The following is a 6,956-nucleotide window of genomic DNA, read 5'->3' as shown; positions in this document are numbered from 1 at the left end:
AACTTAGCCAGACTTACAGATAATCTGATCTGAGTTTTGGATTTGTGATTTACTCTGGTTTCAGGCTGTCCTGCAAGTATTTTGCATGCCCTGGCAAATACAGCTGCATTTCAGCTCGAGTTGTTGGGTTGTTGTAAGACTGTGCCCTGGCAGACACCAAGCTCACGTTAAGAGAGTCTGACATGTGGTAGCGTAACTTTTCCAAGCACTTGTTTCAAAAATCAAACCAGCTTGTTAAAATACAGAAAAAATACTGTATTTTTTTTCTAAACTAGAAAGCTAGAGTCAGCCACTTGGGCGAAGGGCTGTTTGCCAGGGTTTCGCTGAAGGTGGTGTGCAATAGCAGCATGATGAACGGCCTCTTGCACCATCTAGATGCCATTTCTTTCTGGGTACAAAAGTCCTGGTTCTGCTCTAGTGAGCGTTTTGTGGGAGGGCAGTGGTTTTGCTGAGCTAAGAAGGTGTTCTTACTAGATCTGCATTTAAAAGAGGGCTGCTAGTCATTGCCACGCTGGGTTTTTCTTGTTCTCTCCATTATTCTCTGGACATAGCACAGATCAAGCTGGCGTTAAGGTGACCTCAAAGCTTGTGGACTCAGAGGCTGCAAGTTTCTCTAGGACGGGAGGGTCAGCTCTACTTTCATACTGGATAATGTGCACAAACCTGTGATTCTATCTACAAAGCCTTATCATTTTAGTTAGGCCTTGTTTATGATTTGGTTGTGTAAATGATATTGGATAATTAGTGTCATGCTCACCCAAGGACTCATGATTGTCCTCAAGCAACTGGATCACTCTGTGTCTCCTGCATCTTAACAAAGTCCAAGTTAACTATAAATAAATGAGGAAGATCCTGCCCTAGGCAGAACTTACAAGCCATAGCCTGCAAAGAAACAACACTATTAAGAGTGATTCTGCCTGGATTTTTATTTTATTTTTTTCCAGAACAAACCAAATGTTGCTCTTGCTGCTGTCATCGTCACCAGGGCTCCGCCAGTGCCTTTCTTCAGCTGGCAGTTAAACAGTGAGAGAAAACATGCTGAAATATAATAATACAGCCCTGGTATCACCCTGTGACCAGGAATTTGAGCTCTCCACTGGTCCTGGTAGGATTAAAGAGTAGCACTGACGCAGTTGTACAGTTTGTGTGTAAAACCAGATAGCGTTTTAGGAGTCCTCCTGACTGCATGCTTGGGTTAAGTTTCCACCACACAAAAGCAGGTGAGAAAGGAGATGAAGCTAATGATAACAAAACACACTAAAAGAGGTGTACATGCGTATGTACACATCTCTATCTAGATATAAGATGTCTATAGAAAGCAGGACAGCCATACAAGTTAAAACCACATTACATAAAGTAAGCATTTTCAACCTGCAAGAAATAAGGAGAAAAACATGAGTTTAGCCATAAAAATGGCAAAGTTTAAGATGAGGTGAGTGTGATGACTCCAGCCCCTTCATGAATAATAATTTGTCTTCCTTTGTTGTCAGCTAAGCTGGTTTTAAATGCTTCTTTATCAACAGTATGTAGTTGCACAGTAAAGGTGCAAAACCAAACAATCCCCAAAACACTCAGCCTCACATCTGTTGAACCTATATTCCAAGTTCCTCCAGTCACAGTTTGTTATTAAAAATTCCTTTCTAAATACAGAGATCAAACAGACATACAATCTCACACCCCCCAAAAATGAATAACTGCTTCAAAATGTACTCCCTGACTGTACATCACATTTTCCTGCTTGTTTCTCAGCAGCCTAGCAGATCACCAGGGGGGCATTAGAAGATGTGCAGGCGAATTAAAGTAGAGCTACTGCATTCTGGCTGTGCTCTAAGCACAGTTGCATCACAGCCCTGTGAATCAGCAGCCCGGTGTTCTTGGCCAGTTCCAGCCACTCACATACCCTGACTCCAAACCTGCGGCTGCTTAACTTTCTTTGCATGACTAATGCCAGTAAGATCCAAGGGCAGGATTTAGGAGGGCTCCAATACAAATATTGCAGCTCCCAGTGCCTGTTGATTCAGATCACCTAACCAAGAGTCTCTGCTCCCTTTTCAGCCAAAGGATTTAATCTCCATCAAATAAGGAACTCCTACATCCCCGATTGCCAAACTGCAAATCATGCACTGTCTTGCTTGATCTCCTTCTAGCCCGCTGCATTTTACAGCCAACAGTCTAAATTCAGGAGGAGGGATGCAAGATGCAATGCCCAGCCAAGGGGGATTCCCCAGGGTTTCAGGCAAAGCATGGACACGTCTTTGCTTTGTGCCTGGCCCTACCTGTCCCTGCTACCGGGGCAGTCCAGGACACTCCAGTTTAGTGACCTGGGCACTCAGGTTTAGTGACCTGGGCAGCTGCCAGGACAAACAAGTAGGTGGTGGGAATTCTCACTACCCCTGGGGTCAGGCAGCTGCCCCAGCAGGAGGTTTACAGGTAGTTTTCTTGAACCTGGCCCAGTGGATCCAGCTGAGTCCCATTTCTGGTATGCAAAGCGGCACTGCGGAAGCCATCCATCGTGACAGTGCACTTAAGAACTAGGATGTCTGAGGGCAAGTCATAGAAGTCTCCTATGTATTTCAACTCAACCACCCCTAAAATTGTAATTACTCACCTCGTTATTATATTTTTAAGGCTTAATTTACATTCGAGGAAATATCACAGACACCCACATAATTCTAAGCACTTTCTGTGTAATTAAGAAAAACAGCAGTGATCATGCTACCCGGAGAGCTCAAGCCTGCAGGACTACTGGTTACTCTCAGCATACTCGTTACACAGGTTCTGAATTGCCCTGGGATGCATGGGTTGCATTATCTGAAAAAGGGTGCAGTGGTAAGGCAAGCACATTGTTGTGAGCAGCCTCATGTGTTGAGAGCACCTGGCCTTTTCCCGAGATCCTTCCCATGACAGGGAGCGTGTAATATCCCAAAGATGGGAGATCAAGAGAGGTGGCTCGCTGGCATTTTCAGCAGATTGAAGGAGAAGGCTCTTGGTGATGCTGTGGATGTTCTCAACTCACCCACAATGCACAGAACCATAGTGAGAATGAATTAATATTGGCAATCACATTGTAAAAAAGGCTTAGAAAGGCCCTTCCCAGGCAAGAGCTCTAACCACTAAGCAGTTACACTAAAAGTGGGCATCCTACCCTGCGAAACAGTGAGCTCTGCCCAATTATTTATAAGAATACTCCTAAGTAAGTACCATCAGTATTTGTCCTAGATCCAGTGTGGCACATAACTCAGGTTATCTCATCTGGAGCCCTGCCTGGGGTGTGGGACAGGGTTTCAGAGCCGTCCTCATATCTGGTTTGCTATCGGCTGGCTCCCTCATCAGCCTGTAGACTTCCTGGACTGCCTGTCAAGGGACCTGCCTCCCCCATTGCATTGCAGAAGGAGTCTAAAAGCTTAACTTTGGCCTCTAGATTGTAGTTTGAAGGTTAAATTGAAAATACTACAGTGCTTCATGTGCTCACACACACTTTTTGTTGGCTGCAGATCAGATCTTTGTTATAATATGGATGACCTCATTTGTAATAACATCTATGGTTACAAATAGTGCTTCTGAAACCCAGGCAAATTCGTAATTAGCATGATTTATGAATGTATTCCACAAATCGTGGCTTCTTTTTCACCTCTGAATAGAAAATGAGCAAACATTGTCAGAAAGAACCCTAGGGAAGCTTTCACTCCTACTCCGATGATGAGTAACTTGACACACCCTTAAACATGAATCCATTTCATAATCCCAACAATTGGGATTTTCCAAGAAAAAAGCCCAGAACTGATTAAAATATGCAACTGTGCATGCTAAGGCAAATTCCCATCTGCTGCATATCTTACGCTTCATATCCCAATTCTCATATCGTGTGAAATCTCCCTTCCCCTCTGACTTATTGCAGCGTACTCTCCTTGCCTAGTTTCTCCCACATGAACTTCCGAGCTTGATGGCAGGGTTTGAACTCTGTCTTTCTCCTCCCTTTGATGTCCTTGGATGCCACTTGGTAAACTCTCCTGCTCCGGCTATGCAGCCTGATTCCCGAGATTTCCTTTCCAGCAGTGTGGGGTGTATCCCGCTGATGACTTCCAGTAATCAGAACACATCTAGCCTCTTGAAAAGGCATCTCTTATTTTTGGTGTAGTCGTAACTCCTGCAATGGGAGAGTCTGTCCTGATCCCTGCAAACTCCAACGAGAAGCCACTTTCTGCTATCAGGGGTGTTGGGCAGTCATTTCCCCTGCAGCACAGCACTGATGTGACCCCTGCTCTTGCACCCAAAATTCCACTGAACATGCAGGAATTGCAGTTGCTGGGAGTACGTATGAAAGAACTGACTCCTGTCTTAGTGAGAACAAAGATCTTTGAAGGATCTGCAGAAATTACTGTGATAGGCTGCAAGAATTGTATAACTGCAAACGCTCAGATGATGTGGGGAAGAAGAAAATCCCTTGAATTCAGGGTTCTGACTTGATTAAGAGCTGTGCACAAGTGTATATTTTATTCTACCCCTTCTATTTCAAGTAAAAACAAACCATCCTACTGCTTAATCCCTGGTAGCCTGAGTGAAGAAACACCTTCTGGAAAGGGGAGTTTTGCATCCACCGCTAAGCATTATTATCCCAAGCATTTGAAGAAGCCAAAATCTAAACCTCTTTTTGATTCCTTCTTTCTGAAAAAAAAAAAAAAAAAAAAAAAAAAAAAAAAAAAAAGCAAACAAACCTCAACCACCACCCACAAAGCAACCAACCTCTCCCCAGCCTTCCCCAATTTAATTGTTTTGAGTCCCAAATCCTGGGCCTAAGAGGCAAAAAGACCTGGGTTTTTGTTTGTTTGCTTGTTGGTTGCTTCAAGACTTGCTAGTCTCTTTGAGACACCACAGGAGGCAAATTTCCATTTTCCCACCACAGAGACAGTAGATTACACAGTTAAAAAAATTTAAATTACGGGAACCTGGGAAATTGGAAGAAATGGAAGTGTAATGCAATTGCTACAAGTCTGTATCTCTTTCCCAGCTGTAAAATGGAGGGGGGAGGGTTTACGCCTTCCAACCCCTTGGGAAGTAGTTCTGAGGAGTTACCAGTTAACGACTGAAAGACAATCTGATGCTACTGTTGAGGACATATAAGAATTTAAAATAACGTGGAAAAAAATGAATAATCTCATTTTTAATAAAACAGAAACATGCCTTACATAAGGTCGCTTTATTTGAGTTGAGTTGGCATGTGACATGGTTAAATGCACGGATTTAAGTTCACAACAGAATGAAAAAGAATATAACAGCTGCATTCCTAGAATAACTTTGCTGAGCAGATCCTATCACTGCATTTGTTGTAGCAAATCCTAACACCACGCACCCTGTATCTGTGTTACCTGTCACCGTGTTTCCAAGACCACGTGTCAACATAGGCACATGGAGGAAAAGCAACACCAGAGCAGATTCGGTGATGATGGGCACACTCAGCCCTCATCCAAACAAGGTGGCAGTGTAATAAGAAGTGTGTCCTGTGACACATGAACTTGTGCTCTGCCCCTCCATGCTAAACTAGGGGTGCACTGATGCCACCTTTCTCCGTTCCTTGGAAAATCCGGGTCTGTAGCTCTGAAGCAAAACATTCTCCATTTAAACACAGCTCGGGCTTTCTGCTTTTGTTGCTGTCACTAAATTAATGTTCCTTGGGCCGTCGTGGCTCAGTTTATCTGGCCTGCCAACAGATCAGGTTTCCGAGGCACCCGGTGACCTTCCCCTATCATACCAAAATACGGCAGCAATTTAATAGTGTGTGAACAGTGAAACTTGCCCGAAGAATTCAGCAAATTCACAAAAGCCAATTACACAGTGAATGTGTTATAAAAGCAAACAAAGAATAAAAAGGCACTGTTATATACTATCTTAGCCTCACCCATTGAGAATAACACAGCCGTTACATTCCTGGTACTCAGGAATAAATGAAAGCACTCTGCTTTGTTTGTTTGTTTGTTTTTGCTTACAATAAGCCATACGAATTGGAAATAATATCCATTTCCTTATTCTCCCATATATTTTTCAAGATTAAATCTTGTGATGAATCAAATCTGGGTACTCAACTCACTAAATTTCTTAAAAAAAAAAAAAAAAAAAAACAACCCTGGTATGATTACCATATATTTTTTTCATTTAAATTCAAAATTACCTAAAAGGAAGCCTGCCTCTGACTGTAGGCACTTTAATATCATTAGTAGTTCAACAAAACCCTAGAAGCCTTAGAATAATCATTTCACCAGGAATCGAGCCACTTAGACCTCTACAGACACTCCTTTCTAACCTTCATCATGCTGGGAAATTACTTTAATTCTCTTCAAAAATTGCTACCAAATAGATGCTTTTTGCTCAAAAAAAGATGACCAAATTTGAGCAATTTCAGTTAATGACAGAAAACAGGTCCCACAGCCCTGGAGAATGCCCTGCCACCTGCTCCTTCAGTTATGTTAGGAGAGAAAACCAGCTGGCTGGCGGTGATGGAGACAAGCTCTTCTCCAAGTGTTAGAGCTTCGAAGGCAGAACCAGCACCTTAAATACAAGCAGCAAGCAGTGGCCATCCACATGGATACCAAGCAAGATTTTCTGCTTAATAAATGGAGTCCTGATTCTGGCAGGTTGTCAGGGTGGCCGCAGCAGCAGCTGTGAGCGTGCCGTGTTCTGCGCCTCCTCTGCCAGCCCTTCCCGCAGCTGTCTGCTCGAATACCCATGGCCTGTGGGAACGCGGCTGTGAGCACGCTGGTTTGCCAGGCATCTTTGGAAAAGCATGTGTTATGGGTGTCACACTCACAGGGCACTTGCACGGTAAACTGTAAGGTATTCGGAACAGTTTTGGGGCCATCTATTGCAGGCAGCACGAGGAGACGTTTTCTGGGAAAGCTCAGTTGCAGGGAGAACTCCACCCTCCTCCCGAGTGCCCACTGCAGCAGTTACTCACTTCAAAT

The sequence above is a fragment of the Aythya marila genome (genome assembly GCF_965140915.1).
Source record: "Aythya marila genome assembly, chromosome: 5".
NCBI classification, from domain to species: Eukaryota; Metazoa; Chordata; class Aves; order Anseriformes; family Anatidae; genus Aythya; species Aythya marila.
Note: the sequence above shows the minus strand (reverse complement) of the source record.